The following is a 21,466-nucleotide window of genomic DNA, read 5'->3' on the forward strand; positions in this document are numbered from 1 at the left end:
AGTTCCTCCAACAATTAGAACTAGTTTAACTGAATTTAACTCAATTAAACTGAATTAAATAATTACAACTCAATAAGAACTCAACCTGGGCCCCTAAAATTTAGGGATCACTCTACATGACTATATATAGACTTCAAACTCGAATTTACTGAGCCAAATAAGTCAAATTAACTTAGTAATTCAAGGACAAATTAAATTAGGATTTTCTAGATGTTATTTTTAACATTTTTTGTTTCTATTTTCAACACAAAATCCAGTGTGTCACTGCTCCATGGTATTCCTCTCAGAAGAACACCCTTACAGAAGAGAAACATCTGCTTTCAATGGTAAACTAGAGAGAACCCAAAGGACTGCAATAATGACACCAATTGAATGGCCTAGAGAATATGAGAGAGAGAAGGAGAAGGAGATTACAAAAATGTTTGATTCAAATAGGGAGCTTATATTCGATGATCCAGAATTCTTCGACACATATGTTGAGAGATTTCCCGTTGGGAAGAAAAGAAAATTTGTCTTTTATGAGCTCCCATATTGGGATCATCTTAAGATTTCCCACTTACTAGATCCCATGCATATATTTAAAATTGTTTCATATTCTTTATGGAGGCGCATATCATCGAAAGAAAATGACACATTGGTTGTTAGGAGAGATCTCGTTTCTTCAAAAACTAAAAAGAAACATTTTCCAACACAAGTCCCTCTTGGTCTTTCAAATAAGGTGATGTCCCTTGTGTTTTAAAGGAATATGACCTTTGTTTGGCAAAGGAAGTTATAATGGGTGTGTGGGTGCCTTCTTTATATGGGTCTTCACTATGGCGTTGCTTCACTATGGAAGACCATTTGTTGGGGTTGAAATCACATGACCATTTGAACCTTCTAAGAGTATGTATGTCAAAAACATGATTTTATTATTTGTTATTATTTGTATGCAATGGGATAAAATATAATAATTTTTTGTATGTGTTTATTTTGCAATGTCATTATCTTTTGCTCATGCATGAGTGTGTGAACCATGACTTCCCCCAAGACCTACGACGTGCCATATCTAAATTATCTGCATTTGTATGTTGGATCACATCAAAGGATATTCATATGGCTAGCATTCCATGGTGGCATCAATAGATAGTTGATATTGTTTGTATGTTTGAGAAGGAATTGTTGATGAGTTTCATGGAATTGCAGTTTCATCTTCTAATTCACCTAGTAGATGAGGTTGAATTAGTTGGGGTGGTTTCTTGTCGTTGGATGTTCTTCTTAGAGAGGTACATGAAGAAATTGAAAGGTTTTATTCTACAAAGGGAAAAACCCCAGGGGTCTATGGGAGAGGGGTATGTACGGTATGAGTCTCTCTATTATGTCGTTGAATACATCAAACAGATTGACAACACACCAGGTGCAATGATTTGGGATGACGAAAGGGATGAAGAGAAAAGAGAAGGGGAGATTCTCCAAACGAACATAAGAGGAGGAAATGGGACAGTGACATGAAATAATGTAGATGATTGAATGGTATAAGCATGCCTTATCTTGATCATTTAAAAGAAAATATGCCAATGATATTCCCCAACAGTTGGGTTGTTGATCAAGTCAAAGAGAAATATGGTGCATTTGGTCGTTACCCGCGTGTTGAAGAGGATGCGCTAAATATAGGTATTGGGTGCAGCAAGTCAGTAATAATATCTTTCTGTACATTTTTAACTTCATAATGAACCTTCGAATTTTAATATCTATATTTTATATTTTAATTATGTTCGGGTTTTTAGAACCTGACACTGTGATTTTTCACTTTTTATAGGTGCATTTGTTCCCATATATGTGGGCATATGGGCATCATTTTCGCACGGAGGATGTCGATGATGGATGCATGACACAAGACTATGTAGTGGAAATCGAGTTTTTCATGTTCCCATTTTTATCCTTCTTCATAGTACAGCTAGGGTGGATTTCCAAGGTAGGGGATGGCCAAGTCAGTGGAGCAAGTTTATGTCATCAAGTTTCCTGAGTAAGTTTTGAGGAGTTTTTATGGGATTTGATGGCATTCTCTTGGCATGTTCCATCATTTTTACAGTTTTCCTTTCGTTTCGTCGCATTCCAACAACTTTAAAAAATCAGCGTTATTACTGAGCATAACTTAATTAATTATGCTTGAGGTGGCATTCTGGGGAGATTAGTTGATGGAACACCTCAATGTAATAACTCGTTGGAACTGGAACGAGAAGATTTATAGGATGGGATGTTGAGAAGAGACTTCTAGTGGCTGAAGAGAGTATGGTGGGTGATTTTCCATTTTCCTTAGTTAAAAATGACTTTAATTAGGGAAAAATAATTAATTGGAGAAAATGGGCCAAATGTGACTTAACTGCAATAAAATAAAATTAAAGGTCATTTGAGATAAATTCAAGGGAGGAGCTTCTAGAATAATAATAAAATAAGATGCTTCTAGAGGCTTGGAGATCTATCCATTAGATCTATAAAAGGGGAGGAGGGGATCATTTAGAGACATCTTGGATCTGATATTGTCTCTTGTATGAGATGTTGAGAACCTGGTTCTCTACTCCAACATTATCCCTAGGACAGAAACCCACGGGTAATTCAGTGAGAGTAGGTGAGCACCCATCTCTTCCCTTGGTGAATCCATTCAAGATTCACAGGTTGCACTTTATTAGTTTTCAGTTTGTTTTGGAGGTTAATTGCGACATTATTGTAGATATGTTTGAGGTCAGTTTATCTCAGCTATATCGGTTATATGTGCATGTAGACCCCCTTTTATCTAATATAATAAAGCTAAGATTGTTCCTGTTCATTGTGTTATGGGATTGCATTGCTTTTTCTGTTTAATTTTACACGACAATTTTTTGTTAAATGTATGATATTTTTATGTGAAGGGCCTATTCCAAATTTTCTTCATTTGGGAAATTACAGTGGTATCAAATCTCATATTCTGGCTTAGCCTGAGGGTATTGGTTAGAAGATTTGAATTGTGTTTGCATGATTGAAACTCTCTGGTGGGGGTTTATTCTCACCCTAGCTGGTTTGGTAAAGGATTTAATTATTATCTTCATTAGATGCGAAGTCTGGTTGTCAATTGTAAAGGCCCAGAAGTATACTGTCTGTAGGAACATATTCACTACAAGTGGAAGATAATCTGTGCTCAGACCGATTTCATCAATATCGACAAAACCTGAGTTAATGGTTTAAGGCCAATTTGAAGTTGTAAGGCCTAAGCTAATATTCCCTTGGGATCAATTTCTGGATCTCGTGTGTAACACAAGAGCTAAATTATGGAGGTAGCATGATTATTTTCGCAAGGTCACTGAGGGGAGTTCACATTGTGCGATGAGGGTTGGATTTAAAACTTGTAGAAATGTGTTGGACCATTCACATGAAGTATAGTTGGTTCGGCTAATCAAATGGTGGTGAAGCTGAATGGGACTCATTTTCTTATCCAGAGTGGCCATAGACAATAGAAGAACAATTTCAGTTGTGGTATCGTGAAGTTGGCCCCACGGTTCTAATAAATATCATAAATTCGGCACTTGATCATACGCCTATGAAGAGAATGTGTCTAGAGGCTTGCATGGTAGTGGGCGTTGGGGTCAAAGAATTTCGAAGGTTGTCTAAGTGACTGTCCAAAATTGATGTGCAGGGAGCTTAGTCGTGTTGATTTCATATTTCTATGTGAGTGGTTGGGGTGGATTTTGTGATAGCAGAGATCCCCATTCGCACTACAAATTCTGAATAGAACCTCACTAGGTAGATCCACATATTCCTAAACTTAGTTTAGGTCGTGGGAATTTATTAAATTTCCTGGGCGTTTTCTGAAGGGATCGGACCATTATCATTGCAAGGGGGCAATGCTGACTATATTGAGTCTAATTCCACAACCACGAAAGGAGTCACAAGCTTCGTGAAGGAAAAAGTGGCGAAGACCAAATTTTGCTGAAGGAAAATGCACGTGATTATAGTGGTGACTGTGTGTGAATCTCACGGCAACAGATTCATAGGAAGAGTCGAGCTAGAGTCGATCTAAATCAAGCAAGGGTCGTTACAAAGGTTTGATCAAGGGTCCCATGTGTATTCACTAATCTAGATTGTCGCTTCTCAGACCAGAGATCAACGACGATTGCATTTGATTAAGAAGTGTCATGTAGTTGTAAAATGCGAGCAAGTTTGAGACTGGAAGGGTTGATTTCTTTGTATTCATGCCGGCCAAATCAAGCAGTGTTTGTGAGAAGAATGAAATGGGAGTCGATTTGATTCACTCAGGGTGTTTAGCTTTACACATGGACAGCAGAAGATCAACGTGAACACCGATGAGTTGTAACTACATGGAGTAGTCATTTGCGTGGAGCAATCAACTGCATGGGGCAGTCAAAGCAGCTACATTTCTAGTGGTTAGTGTAATTCAAAATATGTCGTGGCTTTCATCTACGCCAAACTATAACGATAGTTTTGGGGCAGTGTCAAAGATGCTGATAAATTGTGGCTTCATGGTTCGCTTGCGTAGAACTATGTTCGTTGTTCAATCACCATCAATTGGGTACAAGGATTAAGTGACTGCATCAGAACGAAGAATAAAATGAAGAGAGTCTGCATAGTTGTTGAATCACACAAAAGGAGCCGAGCATGGACATAGAGGTGGTTGTGATTGTGTGTTCACTTGGCCCCCTAGAACAAAATTTCAGAGTACAAAACATGTTGTGTGACAAGGTATGGCAGGGCTATATCATTTTCTGTCACATGCTGCTCAGAAACTTGTATCCTGATATTAAAAATTAGACTAGTAGAGATCACAATGTTAATGGTCACTGTTAACTGATGTTTTAATAATTTGTTTTATGTTTGGCCTAATTTTTGTAACAAGAAGTCACTAGTAAATTGTGAAAGTCTTGTCATAAATCACACAAACTTGTATGCTACCTGTCGAGTTATTCGCATTGTTGCTATAAAGTGAGGAGTTTCTTGTTGTATGGCTCACACATGAGAGGTCCAGCGTGAATGCTAAGTGAGCATGTCCGAACCATAAGTTGGTTGGGGCTAATGTTTAGATAGATTTTCACTATGGGGCATTAGAGAGTTTGAGTCTACACATAAGTTTTGTATGTTTTGGTCATATAGTATTGGTTGTGTCTTACCTCATCTATTCTGTTAGGATTTAATTTTATTAATGAGCATGCCCCATATCTTGTGTTAGGAGAGTTTGTTAGTCATAGTCATATAAAAATATCTTGATATAACTTCCAACATTGAACAAAAAAAACATGGATTCCCCTAATAAACCAACAACAACAAATAGCAGACCTTTCTCAAAGGGGGTTTATGCCAACCTTCAAAAAGAAAAACTAAGAGGTGTGTAGGAGGGGCAGGAAATGGGGCACAAAATATTTACACATGGGATAGATTTGAAGCACATGAAAGTTGCATGGAAGATTCTCTTCAAACCCGATGAACTAGATGCCCTCCTTTCCAAAGTGATCCAGCTAGAAGGGAAGATATTAGTTTGGGCTCTAAGACCATCTATGCTTGCTTTCATACAACCAAATTTCTTGGAGGAACCTTATGAAGGGGTTAGAATTCCAGTTGCATCTTGTCTTAGTCACATCATGAGACTGACTACACCTATACCTCATTTTTTTGGCAATATTTAGTTTTCTTGGACAAACGCCTAACCTTCTAGATCTAGTAGCAGGTCTAGAAACAACAGACAAAGTAATCTCAACCTTTTCTATAATCAACAGATAAAACAAGAGAGAAGAGAAACCTACTTGTATTTTTCGCTAGCTCCTTGTCTCCCTTGATCGATCTTTCTGCTCCTTTCCATACTTAAGCGGCTTGGAAAGTACCTGCACAAACACAGAAACAAAAACCCATCAAGGAAAATGATAATGATCTATTTCTTATAAATAACATGGAATCGAGAACATGATATACATATGAAAGCATTAACATATAACACAAGCATAAGGAAAACGTCTTGAAAACTTTATTGATAAGAGGAAAGATTACAACCCATATGTGCTTGATCTAGTGACACTCTTCCAATTCAATCCCTCTTCACTTCATGACAAGCAAGACACTCCAACACTATAACAATACTTGCACTCAATTCTAATCTCATATCACCAGCATCTCCTTACAACTCAATATTTTTCAGCCCCTGATCTCTTAGATGAGTGATCTTTTTATAGGTGAGTGAAGGAGGTTATGCCATCAATGGTGATAATGAATGCCTTTCTAAATTTAGAAATCAATTCCATGGAAGAAAGGATAGGGGATTGATGTTTCCTAATTCCCTTTCTCATCCAAATGCGAACTCAAAGGAGCAGGTGGCATTGAGAAACTTCTAGAGGCTTCCAATGGATAAGGAATCTTCAAACCCTCACGGAAGTTTGCTCAAATTCACTCAGCGCGGGCCAAAGAGGGACCAAGTGCACTACATAACACTCTGTCAGTGTATGGTTTTCATTGCAGTGCACCCTAATGAAGGCCTACCTACGTTGATCTTCTTAGAGGTAGTTTTTTGGATGTTTTCAGTGATGGAACTTCTTGGGAGTGAGGCATTCTGATGACTAACTTATTTAGGGCATGTAACAACTGCACTAGGGGTTGATGGGCCCTAATAGTATCGATCTGTAATTTGGGGTTGATGTGCCCAAATGGATCTGTAACAGTTTCCCCCTAAAGCATGAATTCGTAAATATATATGTTGGGTGAAATGCTTTATCACGATGAGAAGAGGTTTCGAAACGAAAGGTGACCTGCATCAATTACAATACATATATCATGATAATTTGATTTTTCTCATGATCTCGCTGAGGGAAGGCATACCCATGCTCAGCTTATAAACTTTCATTACATGTACAAATATGGTCATCTATAGATATAGACCCATGAATGGTTGACCATAAACGTAAGGCCATTGTACATTTGATTTAGTACTCCTGAAAATATCGCAGCCTGGATGGATGAAATTAGATCTGGGGTCTTCAATCTCATTCAATCTTTTGCTCAAGTACAAGTCTAACAATGTGAATAGATGTTCTGAAGTCGAACATGGAAAGACATCGTCTGATTACTAGCCAATGATGTAAGTCGTTAACGGACGCGAGAGGAATCACCGATAATGTTAATGACCCTCAAGGTACTACAATACATTTTGCATGGTGTGAATAAATGATTTGATTTTGAACACCATACAAATTCTTTTGGTCGAAGGCCATTGATGTCAACCTATTGTTGGAAGCGAGAAACCTATCATTGATTTATGCAAGCTTCAAGGTACTGAAGGGGTGTTTCTAAGTCAACTTCTTGGATGATGTGCTGATGTTGACAAGAAGTAACTTCGTTGCAGGAGGGCCTTGATGTATCCCACATCTACGACATGAAATGAGGTAAATGATTTTGGAGATGAGAATCGACTGACGACACAAGTTTCAGGAATGGCAGTCATGAAAGTGAAGGTTTTCGATATTGCAAAGGATGAAGTTTGAACTGAATGACTTCTCTCGACACTAAGATGAATTGGTAGCATTGACCCACAACAAAGTATTGGATGGTATGATAGACCAACGGTGTGATAACCATCAAGCTGAATGACCCAACCCACATAGTCACGGTGATGAGGTGAAAGTGTCATGTTCAAGAGCGACTTGCTACCATAAATTTTTCTCAGCTTTTTCCCATTTTCCCCAGTCATTGCTAACCAGTACCTCTTTATTTTTTATCAATCTTGAGGAGGATAACATATGCTTGTTGTATAATTTCACCCTTCGGGCGAATCCATCGCTATTTGATGCTTTAACGAGTCTAGCGAAGGTGAAACTCGGCCTTGTCTAGATGGACAAGTTTGTCGCTATTTGATGTTTTTAACGAGTTTAACGACAAAGAAAACTCAGTCCTTTTCATGTTTAGAGTGTCTGAAAAGGGACAAAAAGGAAACTTTACAAGTTATTTTTCATAAAATAATCTCTCAAGTCTGAAGAAGCATAAAATAATACAAAAGAGATATTGTTTCCAATCCTTTAACGAGCTGGAATAGACAAATGCTCGGCAACCTTTTCATGTTTAGAGAGTCTGAAAAGAGCTTAAAATGGAATCCATTTTGAGGAACAAGTGGTGTCTAGGGTAGCAACTCGTTCTGGTGATGTTGGAACATCTCAAAACATGTTGATTTATGTGAAGAGTTTGGCTAATAAGACCACTCATTACAACTGTTCCTCAAAAAAGATAAAACAACCAAGTGAAAGTGTATGATCAGCCAAAGAGATGGTGGCGATGGGATGAAAACAACCAAGGCTCATATGACGAAAGAGACTGATAGAATGGAAATCACGAGGGTTACAAATGGAAATGAGTTCATTTTTACGCAAGATTGAACCATAGGAGCTATGCTTGGATTTATTTTCATGTTTACACAAGCTTGAAATGAAAAAATATGCTTGAGATTGGTTTACATGCCCCAAGCATGATGAAAGGGAGAGTCTCCTGTAACCAGATGGAAGTCGTTGCGGTGAAGCAGGATGGTTATCCAACACTCTTTTGGCTTCATCCAGATAGGGACAAAGGTGAATGGGGTGATACCCTTCACATAACCTACAGGGAAACTTAACTTTACCCTTAGGTGCATGCCCCCCAACCTTCATTACATTCACCTAAGTAGACTACTCATGGCTATCAGGTGGATGGAATGAAGGTTCATTTACGAGATCAAGTGAAAGACTCGACTGGGATTTTATGAGATCTACTCAAAGACTCGACTTGGAACTTGGGACCTTGTTTCATTTTTTAATGAGCTTGACACAAGACAAGGAATTATCCTCATATTCCTTGGTTTCATTTTTTAATGAGGTTGACACAAGACCAGGAACTATCCCCATGGGAGTTGTTTCATTTTTTTAACGAGGTTGACACAGTAAAAGAACTATCCTCATGGACCTGTTTCATTTTTTAACAAGGTTGACACAGTAAAAGAACTATCCTCATGGACCTGTTTCATTTTTTAACGAGGTTGACACAGTAAAAGAACTATCCTCATACTCCTTGTTTCATTTTTAACGAGGTTGACACAAGACAAAGAACTATCCTTGTTGGCCTGTTTCATTTTTTAACGAGGTTGACACAGTAAAATAACTATCCTCATATTCCTTGATCACAACTCATAAGAGGTCATGAAAGAGATATATGGTTCCAATTCCTCCAGTACATGATGTACAATATCACTGAATTGATCGTCAGTTGATGTAGGTATGGAACAGGTTGCCACATAATTAACCCATGGCGAGAATGATACCATTGGTACAAAAGAACCATTTAGGGAATATGGTTGACTAGGAGCCATATTTGGACCGGGAAATGAAAGCTGGTCAACGGTGACAATTCTGCCTTCATGCGGGAAACAAATCACTCGAAAGAGTGTTGAAACAATAGCTCCCATGTCATAAACATAGTCGTGCCCTAGAAGTAAATTGTAATCTAATGGGCCTAGGACTACCATCACGTTCAGATAAAAAAAATTTCCTCCCAATGTAATAGGTAACTGAGGGAGGATCCCTAATGGTTGACTGGTTCCTCTGTTAAAAGCTAACAGATTCTGGGTAACAGGCACAAGCGGTGGCGAACCAAGCGCTTGCCAAGCAGTTGAGGAAAGGATGCTCATTGATGCACCTTCATCTATAATAGTGCCAGATACAATCATATTACAAACTTGTACTATGATCTGGAAAGGCACATAAGAAGGAAGGCAGAATCCTGCCAATCGATTCCAATCAAAGGAAGTGAGGAGAATTAACCCCTTGAGTTACGAGAACTGGAGCATTTTCCTCCTATATTGATGGAACAGGAGGACTGCCCCCAAGTTCATTAGAATCTGAAGAAACAAAAAGAACTTGAGTGGTATCATATTCACTCTCTTCGGGAAAGTTACGATTTACTGAAGGTGAAATCGAGTCAACTGTTACCTCGACCTATTGTTTGGGTTGGGTATAGACTCATAGGATTCACTTTCAGAGAGAGTGGGTTTGACTGATGGTTGATTTTGGTCAGCCAATTCATCAACTAGTGAAGGACTTAGGGAGAGTTTCCTATAACCAGACGGAAGTCACTGTGGTGAAGCAGGACGATTTATCCAACACTTTTTTGGCTTCATCCAGATAGGGACAAAGGTGAATGGGGTGATTCCCTTCACATAACCTACATGGAAACTTAACTTTACCCTTAATTCCATGAACTTTACTATCACTAGTTGATGGTGTGTCACCAACATGATCTCCAGAGGTTGATGACACAGGATGATGTGAATAGGAAGACCATTCTTCTAAGATTTGAGGAATATCGGGACAATTTCGAAGAAGATGGTCTCCCGTACAAAGTTTGCATGGATATCGAAATTTGTGAGGCTTGATGGACGATTTCTCATCAGATGTTGTATTCAAATCAATGGTTGCTTGGTTGCCCCTCTGTTGAATTTGCTTCTTCTTCTTCTTCTTCCCTTTCTTCTTCTTCTTAGCCACCTGGTTACTAGTACCAATACTTTCACCAGGTGAAGAGGAAGAAGGGGAGGAAGAAACAGCAGAGGAAGAAGGCAAAGGGTAAACTTTAGGATCAACTAGAGGTTGATCTTGTCCAGTTGGAGGAGTACTCGATTGTGGAGAAATCACGACATTTTGAACCAAAGAGGTTGAAAACAACCATACTGGAAAGCCAATGGTAAATCCCGGCAAGGAAAATGTAGCCATGTAAGGAGCACCAATATTTCCGAAAGGAGGAAAAGGACTAGGATTCCCATCAAAAGGAATTCCTTGATCGATGGACTCTGGATTTGTCGCCATATGTTTCAACCTAAGATCAACTAAGGAGCGAGCGTGGAGGATGTTATCCGCGGTCAATTAATTTTATTTTAATCAAAGTAACATAACAAAACAAAAGATGGATAATCTAGGCAAAAGGTTTACCAAGCAACTGTGAACTACAGAATACCTCCTAGCGAACCAAGAAGTATGGGCAGGCAATCTCCCCGAATGTTGTGTTCGGTGTATCATAGTTTACAAGGCGGCCGACTCAGTTACCTAAGGATGGATAGCAACCTAGAGTTGTCCTCCCATATATACCCAAAGGTACGTGGAGGCCCAATCCGTATAAGTGTTGTCTAATGCAAAACCGCACAGTGAGAGCATTCCCATATACTTTACGTACTGTAACACCGCCCTATATACCCGAAGGTACGTGGACGAGCTACGATATACTCATGTACGTGGAATGAGGTATCACACTCGGGATGTATTGCAGACAAGTTAGCGACAGCTACTTTGTTTTACGACGCCGGAACATGTCTCTAGCCTAGACCTCTAAATGTTTTTCGTTAGGTGACAATGCTCCATTAGGTAAATTCAGATAAATTTTAAGTTGATCTTCTTTAGAATTTGCCTTTCAAGGTTCACCACGTGATGTATGTTTGCAATTCCTAAAATGCAACTAATATGATAAGCATTCTTTCCATTCAATTTAACAATGAAATTCCTAGCTACTAGGGATAGAGCAAACAAGTACTTTTTGATCAATCAACAAAGAGCACAAACTAGATGCAATTCCCTAAACCATTCCTTTCAAGCATTCACAAACTTTAATATGCACAATGCATGTTTTTATTTTCAAATCCCTTAATGTTATGATGAACAAAAAGGAAATATGCACAATCGATCAAATATTTCTTTTCATAAAAATGACGATTTTGTGACAATTTCTTTTCAAGGAAAGGAAGAATTTACGACACTTTCGATTTCAAAGAAATGAGGAATTATGACACTTTCAACAAAAAGACAAACCATATGCACATATAAATCAATCGATCTTTTATGAATGAATACTTTACGACAATTCAGTATTCGAAGGAAAAGACGACTTTACGACACTTTCTTTCGAACAAAGATCAATCAACCAAAAACTAACTTTGACTATAGACTGATAATGACAAAGAAAACATTAAAGAAACATTAATCAATCCAATCAAATTAGGGCTGGCTAAAAAGATGAAAATACTATCTTCAAGGACAAAACATCATTGACATTCAGTAACTCATTCAAACAAGAGAAAATTGGCAAAAACTTTCAGTTCCTAGATGGGAAACTGACCCTCAAGGGATCAGCGCAGGAAACAGTTAGAGACAGTGCGCTGAATCGCATTGGATCTATGCGGGAAGTGCATTGCAGCGCACTGTGTCCTTCAATGGACTGCGCTGGTGACAGTAAGCCATTCTAAAGGCAATTTTGACACAGTTTCGACTCAATTTTCAATGAAAGAAGACTGAAATTCAATCAACAACCACAAGAACAGTATGTAGAAATGTATTAAGAGGCTAATAAGCTACTAAGATGGATAATCGATCCCCAGTGGAGTCGCCAATTTGTTTTGGGAATATTTAGTGTTCTTGGACAAATGCCTAACCCTCTAGATCTAGTAGCAGGTCTAGAAACAATAGACAAAGTAATCTCAACCTTTTCTATAATCAACAGATAAAATAAGAGAGAAGAGAAACCTACTTGTAGTTTTCGCTAGCTCCTTGTCTCCCTTGACCAGTCTTTCTACTCCTTTTCGTACTTAAGCCGCTTGGAAAGTACCTGCACAAACACAGAAACAAAAACCCATCAAGGCAAATGATAATGATCTATTGCTTATAAATAACATGGAATCGAGAACATGATATACATATGAAAGCATTAACATATAACACAAGCATAAGGAAAAAGTCTTGAAAACTTTATTGATAAGAGGAAAGATTACAACCCATATGTGCTCGATCCAGTGACACTCTTCCAATTCAATCCCTCTTCACCTCATGACAAGAAAGACACTCCAACACTATAACAATACTTGCACTCAATTCTAATCTCATATCACCAGCATCTCCTTACAACTCAATATTTTTCAGCCCCTGATCTCTTAGATGAGTGATCTTTTTATAGGTGAGTGAAGGAGGTTATGCCATCAATGGTGATAATGAATGCCTTTCTAAATTTAGAAATCAGTTCCATGGAAGAAGGGATAGGGGATTGATGTTTCCTAATTCCCTTTCTCTTCCAAATGCGAACTCAAAGGAGCGGGTGGCATTAAGAAACTTCTGGAGGCTTCCAATGGATAAGGAATCTTCAACCCCTCACGGAAGTTTGCTCAAATTTGCTCAGCACAGGCCAAAGAGGGACCAAGTGTGCTGCATAGCACCCTGTCACTGTATGGTTTGCATTGTAGCACACCCTAATGAAGGCCTACCTGCGCTGATCTTCTTAGAGGTAGTTTTTTGGATGTTTTCAGTGATGGAACTTCTTGGGAGTGAGGCATTTTGATGACTAACTTCTTTAGGGCATGTAAAAACTACACTAGGGGTTGATGGGCCCTAATAGTATTGATCTATAATTTGGGGTTGATGTGCCCAAATGGATCTGTAACACTCCTTTCAATGATGAATTTATGAGGAGAGTTTTCAAGCTAATAGTAGAGACTTTTCAGGACTTGTACAACAGTGCAGGTCCTACATTTGGGAAGAAGCTTCAGGTTCTGAAAATTATGGCCATGACTAGGACATATGAAATCATGTTAGATCTAGAATGTGATGGTTTGATCCTACAAATGTTCTAATGCTTCTTCAGCATTAGGAAACATCATCCAGACACAATCATAACACACATGTAGTCCATCTTATCATCATGTATGAGAGACCGTGATGCCATTTGCCAGGAGTTGTGGTCTCGATTATTGTCCATTTTGAGGAGAGAATAGTTGGTCTCACCTGCTGCTTATGAACTAGTTGAGAGGTTGGTTGAGTAGAACATTGGGTTGTTCAGGAGATAGTTGACCAGGAAGGAGCAACTCAGGTTTGGGGGATCATGCAACAAGAATGAGATGAGGAGGAAGGGAATTTGCTTTATCTGCAAGGGACCTTGGGGACCTAACCACTCATGCTTGAGTGACACTGGGGAGATGACAGAGGTAGAGCAGGAGGAGATTCCTTCTGAATTTTAGGGTGAGGACTCTTCTTTGGATGATTCCATGGGTTCATATGATGATACCTCTGAGGAGCACAAGCAGTCATGTGGAGTTGATAAAAATAGCCCAGATATGCACCCATGTGTCGTAGAGGATTATGAGGAGTAGTCGATGTTCCCACGAGGGAAGGAGATCCAGGAGAAGATGAGTAATTGATGATTCAACATAGAGAGCACATAGAGGGGCATGAGACAATTGATACACACAGTGTGCAGAATGAGCCATTTTTGGATAGTCAACTAGTGGCTCATGTTGAGCCCATGATGGAGGATGAGCATATACCCTTGAGGCTAGCCATTGGAGTGGAGTAGGCAGATGTGAAGGCAGCCTCCAGGGAGGCAGTGTTTGTAGACACATGTCCTCAAGAGGTGCTGGAGATTGACGAGGTAGTTTTTCAGGAGGCTAATACGCAGTAAGAGTTGTTGAAGATGGCGGTGCATCTATCTTTAGGTCTACCCATTGATGAGGTGAAAACATATGTAGTGGCAGCCAGCTAAGCTTCAGCATTTTCAGGTAGCATCCCTCTTTAGGGGTACATAGACAGGGCTTGCAGCACATTTTTCCTATTTTTTCCCATTAGAGGGAGAGAGGCAGGATTTCTTGGACATATTTTGATTAACTAGGTAGAGCATCAAGAGTTGAGTGTGGACCAATATCATCATAGCCCTTGCAAAGATGTCCATACATTAGATTGGCGAGAGATCATCAGTTGGTATCATTCTTATGGAGTATCAACCTTAGTTCGGGGCACCATACAGTATGTTCACTTAGATGAGGGGGTTAATATATGTTTTAGTAAGCAGTGGGATATGGACCGACAGTTCACCAGTGTTTCAGTAACACTATCCCAGCATCAGCAAAGTGGGAATGACCTTGGCCTATGCCTAAGGTTGGATTGGAGAGAGGTGATGAGTTGGTATTCACCTGATGTAGCAGCATTCATAGTTGGAGTTATAGCACAACAGGAGCCTTGGAGCCTTGATACTTGTTCTTGGTGGAATTGGGATGCAGGAGGATTTTTTTATGGCAAGGTTAATCAAAGATTGGCCTGGGATTCGGGCATTGAGGGGTTCATTCATGGTGGGATGACACAGAAGCAGAGCATCACCCAATGGTTCGCATGGGATCCGGGAATTAGGTCTCAGTTGTGTCGGCCCACCAGATTGGCCCAACGATTTGGATTGCTTGAGGGAAAGAAATCTTGGGGTGGGAGGACTATCATGTCCCCATTTTTATCCTTCTTCATAGTATAGCTAGGGTGGATTTTTAGGGCAGGGGATGGCCAGGTCAATGGCGCAGTTTTGTGTCAACAGGGGTCCCGATGGAGTTTTGAGGAGTTTTTATGGGATTTGATGGTATTAGCTTGGCATATTCCATCTTCCACATAGTTTCCCTTTTGTTTCGTCACATTCTGACAAGTTTAAAAAATCAACGTTATTACTGAGCATAACTTAATTAATTATGATCGAGGTGGAATTCCAGGGAGATTAATTGATGGAACACCTAAGTGTAATAACTTGTTGGAACCAAAACGAGAAGATCTATAAGATGGAATGCTGAGAAGAGACTTCCAGTGGCCGAAGAGAGTATGGTGGGCGATTTTCCATTTTCCTTAGTTAAAAATGACTTTAATTAGTCACTTAATTAGGGAAAAATAATTAATTGGAGAAAATGGGCCAAAAATGACTTAAGTGAAATAAAATAAAATTAAAGGTCACTTAAGATAAATTAAATGGAGGAGCTTCTAGAATAATAATAAAATAAGATGCTTCTAGAGGCTTGGAGATCTATCCATCAAATCTATGAAATAGGAGGAGGAGATCATTTGGAGACATCTTGGATTTGATATTATTTCTTGTATGAGAGGTTGAGAACCCAGTTCTCTACTCTAGTAGTAGCCCCAGGACAAAAAATTTCGGGTGATTCAGTGAGAGTGGGCGAGCACCCTTCTCTTCCCTTGGTGAATCCATTCAGGATTCACAAGTTGTAGTTTATTGGTTTTCAGTTTGTTTTGGAGGTCGATTGCGGCATTATTGTAGATATGTTTGTGGCCAGATTATCTCAGCCATATCAGTTATATGTGCATGTAAACCCTTGTTTATCTAATATATTAAAGCTAAGGTTGTTCATGTTCATTGTGTTATGGGATTGCAGTGCTTTTTTTGTTTAATTTTACATGGCAATATTCTATTAAAAGTATGATATTTTTATGTGAAGTGCATGTTCCAAATTTTCGTGATTTGGGACATTACAGAGTTCAACCAATCTATTCGTGCTAGCCACCGTGATCAAAACCTAATATAGGGGATGTTAGGTTACATCAGAAAGATACAAGAGATCATTGAAGTGGACTTCTCTTCATTCCAATGTGTTATTTTTAGGTTCAAGTGGCAGGACACCTTTGATCGAAATAATGTAAAGGAATATTGTGATAGTGGGATGATATTAACAACTCTAGAAAGATGTGGCATGAATCTAGGGAGCCTTATGTTTTCCCCAAAAACTATAACCAGGTATTTTTTTACCCAGATGTGTTGCATAGGGATTGGTGGTTTTTATTAATACATGACCCTAGATCAAAACATATTTTTGAGAACAACAGTGTTATCATGCCAAGCAAGGAAGATAATCAGGGTGATGACAACAGAGATTGATATGTAGTTGTGTTATTTCATTATTTATACTATCGTTGTATGTTTTTTTCTTTATTTTGCTAATTATATTATTGTTTATTCATCTCATTAGCATTTTATATAATTTTGTAAGATTCACAAATGTTATTACACATTTTTTTCCAGTGGAAATGTTTTTAAACTTAAAACTAAGTATTTCCAATTTTGTAATTTATAATTTAAAAAATAAAATCTTAATATATTTGTTTAATTTGTTTAATTCTAATTTACAATAGACTTCTTCTATAGGCTTTGGATAGACATCAGGATGGATCAAAAGATTATAATTAAGCATGAGTTATCGATTTTGTACTATTTTGTTGTACTTTTGTGACCCCAACATATATTTCTAATATAAAACATCTTCTACTCTAGATAATATAAAAGTCTATTATCATTCTCTAAATCCCTTGCAGCGAAATGGGTTGGCAGGTACTTACAACCAAAAATCTGTGGACTAAGGTAATTACCAGGAAATATATCAATCTGATCCACATTGTCGATTGGATTAGGAAACTCAATTGGAACAGATCTAATATCTCCTCAATTTGGCGTGTTGTGTTGAACTCTATTGACCACATAAGAGCTGGTATGGCATGGAGAATTGGCTCAAGCAATCAGGTTCGTATCGGTGTGGATCCCTGATCTGGCTATGGGAATGATCACTCTCTTTCACTTGATCTCATCCAATATCTGGAGAACTTTGGCATATCAACACTGGACCATATCGCCAATCCAAACAACACTACTATATTCTCTCAGGCTTTCGAATAGAAATTGGATCGCAATGTCCCTACTGCCTATCAACAGGAATGGACAAGATATATAAATGTTCTATCTGAAACACATGTCAAGATCCTAGACAAGGAAGACGAGCTCATTTGGGTACTATCTTAGCATAGAACATACACTCCAAAGGATGGCTACCCCATCATCTATGTTGATCATAAGCCCCCAACCACTGTATGGTGGTGGTGCCCCTTATGGAAACTAAAAGGACCTCCTAGAGCAAATATTTTCATGTGGTGCATCTTGTGTAACAAATCTCCCACTGGGGACAATCTTCAACGTCGATCTTTTCAGGGACCTTCGTGGTGTGCACTATGTAGGAATGTTGAAGAGAGCATTGATCACCTTTTTCTCCACTGTCCCACTACATCTTTGTTATGGAATCAAGTACAACAATTATTGGCATTGAACATCAAATGGGACAAACAGACAATTCTATCGACTTGGGAATTGTGGTGGAATCAAGCACATCCTTCTAAACTCAAGAATATCCCACTTTTGGTTTGCTAGTGCATTTGGTTAAGCAGGAATAAGCTTATTTTTCTAAGGAAACCTCCCAACTGGTCACTCGTCTCTGCTCACATCTCTACACTATACAACTTGATACCTATTGATGATCCCAAACAAACCCACAGGAACATCACGGTTGAACCCATTGACAAAACCCTCCCATGGGCATATTTTGATGGATCTGCACAATAAACAAGTTGTGGTGGTGGTGCTATTTTATACCTTAATGAATATCATTACTAAAAACTAAGGATGGGCTTAGGATGTGGCACAAACAATTTCTCGGAACTTATCAATCTCAGACATCTTCTCTCCTTTGCATTAGAAAGATGATGTAGGTACCTTTAGATTTTTGGAGATTAAAAACTTGTCATAAACTGGTCCAATCAATAATTTGTTTGTCATGTACACAGACTTTGAACCTATTGGATGATGTATTATTATTAAAATCACAGTTTGACTCCATTTCTTATCAACATATTTACAGGGAGAGGAATCAACTTTCTGATCTCCTATCCAAGGAGGCAGTGCTCCAGCCATGTGGTCACTGGATGATACAAGAGCAGAATGGGCACGACTTTTATGAGTTCTTCCACCAACCTTTCGATGATCAAAATTTACCAGGGAAAATCAGCCTTGATTTTGGGATGAATCTTTTTTTCCAACTCTAATCTGCATATATCAGTTTTATGTATATCTTTACAGACATGTTATTATTGTATATTTATTATCAGTATATTAGTTACAAAAATGTAACAGACAGTTATCTCAGTATGTGGCTTGGCCACTAGTTTTTATATTTATGCTTCATTGAAGCATCTACAACATGTAATTTTCAAATACATAATGAATGTTCCGATTTTTCCTGGGGAGAAAAAATATAAGGTCCATTTTGAATCCTAGAGGTGAGTGCTCCATTAATAATGCTTATTTATAACTTTATTTTTTTAAGATATCAATGTAAATATACTCATTATCTCCTTTCTCAAATGAAATTGTGAGTATCAAACTAAAATAACTCACAAAGTGATAGAAAATTGAGAAGGAAAATCATATATGTGTTATAGATGTGTACTAATAGGCCTACTACAACCATCGTCAAAGTTTTTCACTAGAGTAAATAACCTACCTTATTTTCACTATGCTACATATCTCGATAAACATAAATGTTTAAAACATGGTGTACAGTATCTATGGTAATAAGGATTCAAGGTGACAATCCTTCTCAAATAGGAAAATGAGAATAATTTCCTAAAAATCAAATAATGGGGAATTTGGAAACAACATTGAAGATTTATTCTAGAAAGGTTCAAAAGAGCACTCCATGATTTCGATAAAATAAGTTGATTCTTCTGTACTTGACATAAAATGGCTGAGATGAAGGAATTAAAGAGAAGGGATGTATAATTAGATGTTATATACTTATTGGTTTATTAATCATTTCACATGTTTTTTCTTCACGTTTATATCAAAATCAATATAAATCATGTAGTGATAAACCTATGAGGACTGTAACAATGAAAAAAATGTGTATTAATATGTAAGACTAATTCCTGACATGAGAGGTAAACTAATGTTTACTATATTTAAATTCCAATTCTTGCAACATCATGTAAATTAAAGGAGGTCTTACATGCATGTGCCAAATGTTGATTACATATTTTTATGGACCATGAGAGAAACAAATGGGCTTACATGGATGCATGAGAGGTTTTAATTTTTTCTTCATGGATAATGGAAGAGTTTTGAATTTTCTAATTTTCAATGGTAATTATAAATAAGAGTTGAATTAATAAATATTTTATGGCTAAGAATTAAATGATAAATACTATGATAGTGATTAAGAGGTATTTGTTTGACTTTCTAATAGACTTGGTGATGCATTTTTCTTTCTTATTTAGGTTATGTAAAATAAATATCTATTTTTATGTATTTATAAGTAAATTATTTAAAGTATACATGTCTTCATCATTGTAAACATGATGTATTATCTAGGAGAAATGTGAACACATGAATTTTAGTGACTATCTCGTGATATGTTTGTGGAAAAAATAATATTTATTGAATTCTTCATTAAGAAATAATCAAATATATTATTTGTTAAAAAGTTAAATATAATAATATAGTATGACTTTTGTATTATTTAACTCATATTTATTATTAAAAAAAGAAGATAAATTTAAACCACATAGCAAATAAAGAACCAAAATAGCAACAAAATGTTACATCTTTATTACTAGAAAAACATTCACTTGTCTCTTTAAGGGAGAACTTCCAAAAGAGCAAATCCCCAACTACAAGTAACTTCACAAGCCTTATTTTACATTTCTTCCTCATCTTTAGAGAGAAAATTCTAATTTAAATTGGTAAAAGCTACTATAAATATTAAATTTAAATTACTTGAAACTCTCATAATTTTGGTGATAAATTAAATTTTATTAAATAGAATTTTTAAGTTGTATTAAATCTAAATTAATTATAAAAAAAATTATGACTTAAGTTTTTTAATTTTTAAAAATAGATTGAATTTTATAAACCAGTATAGATCCATATTAACAATGGATCTACCAAGACCCGAGAGGGATTGAATCTCATTATATGAAAATCTATTTTTAGAATGCAAAACTTGGAAAAAGATGTACATGTCAAAACATTTAATCTCTTTTAGTGCTTCATAAATCTGTGATTAAGATGGAACTATAGTGGTTTTCTATCTCTATATATAGACCATGTGTAATTCTTCATTGTTTAAGTCATATTTTTGAGTAATTTATTATTATTATTATTTTATATTAAAAATTGAATGAGTTACACATTTTCATCTTATTAAGAACTAACAAAATTAGTTTACCTTTAATTAGTTTTTCCTTGTGATTATTGAAATATTTTACTAATTAGGTTAGAATGAATATGTATGGACTATCTAAGCAATAGAAAAATATTTATGGTAATTTTACAATTATAGTTTCAACCATATTAAACTTTTCAATTTATAAAAATAATTTGCATTTATTTTTTAAAGTAATTCATTTTGCATGTAATTTCATATATATAATTTTGATATAAGTTCACCAATACATAATCTATAATAAATATCATTTCTTAAAAATAAACATCGTGATGATAACCATCTAACAAACATATACATCATCTAAAATACATATTCAAATTCGCTAACATCATCTAATTATATACACCTCTAGCACATAATAACGCTATTACCTAGCACACAAACTTAATAATCTAATAGGGCATCATCATCTTGATCACATCTAAAAAAACACAAGCATTGTAATCTAACATCATCACTACACACATCCTCAAATATACATCTCATGTCAAATAATTGATATCACATTAAATGAACATATCTGACATGACCTAACAGTATACACATCAAAATCAACATATAAATTAAGTACATCAACATGAACAGAAAAAAAAAAAATAATAATAATAA

Source organism: Pinus tabuliformis, chromosome 4_1, assembly GCF_031772625.1.
Source record: "Pinus tabuliformis cultivar Carrire ecotype Pingquan chromosome 4_1, CPIR1, whole genome shotgun sequence".
NCBI lineage: Eukaryota > Viridiplantae > Streptophyta > Pinopsida > Pinales > Pinaceae > Pinus > Pinus tabuliformis.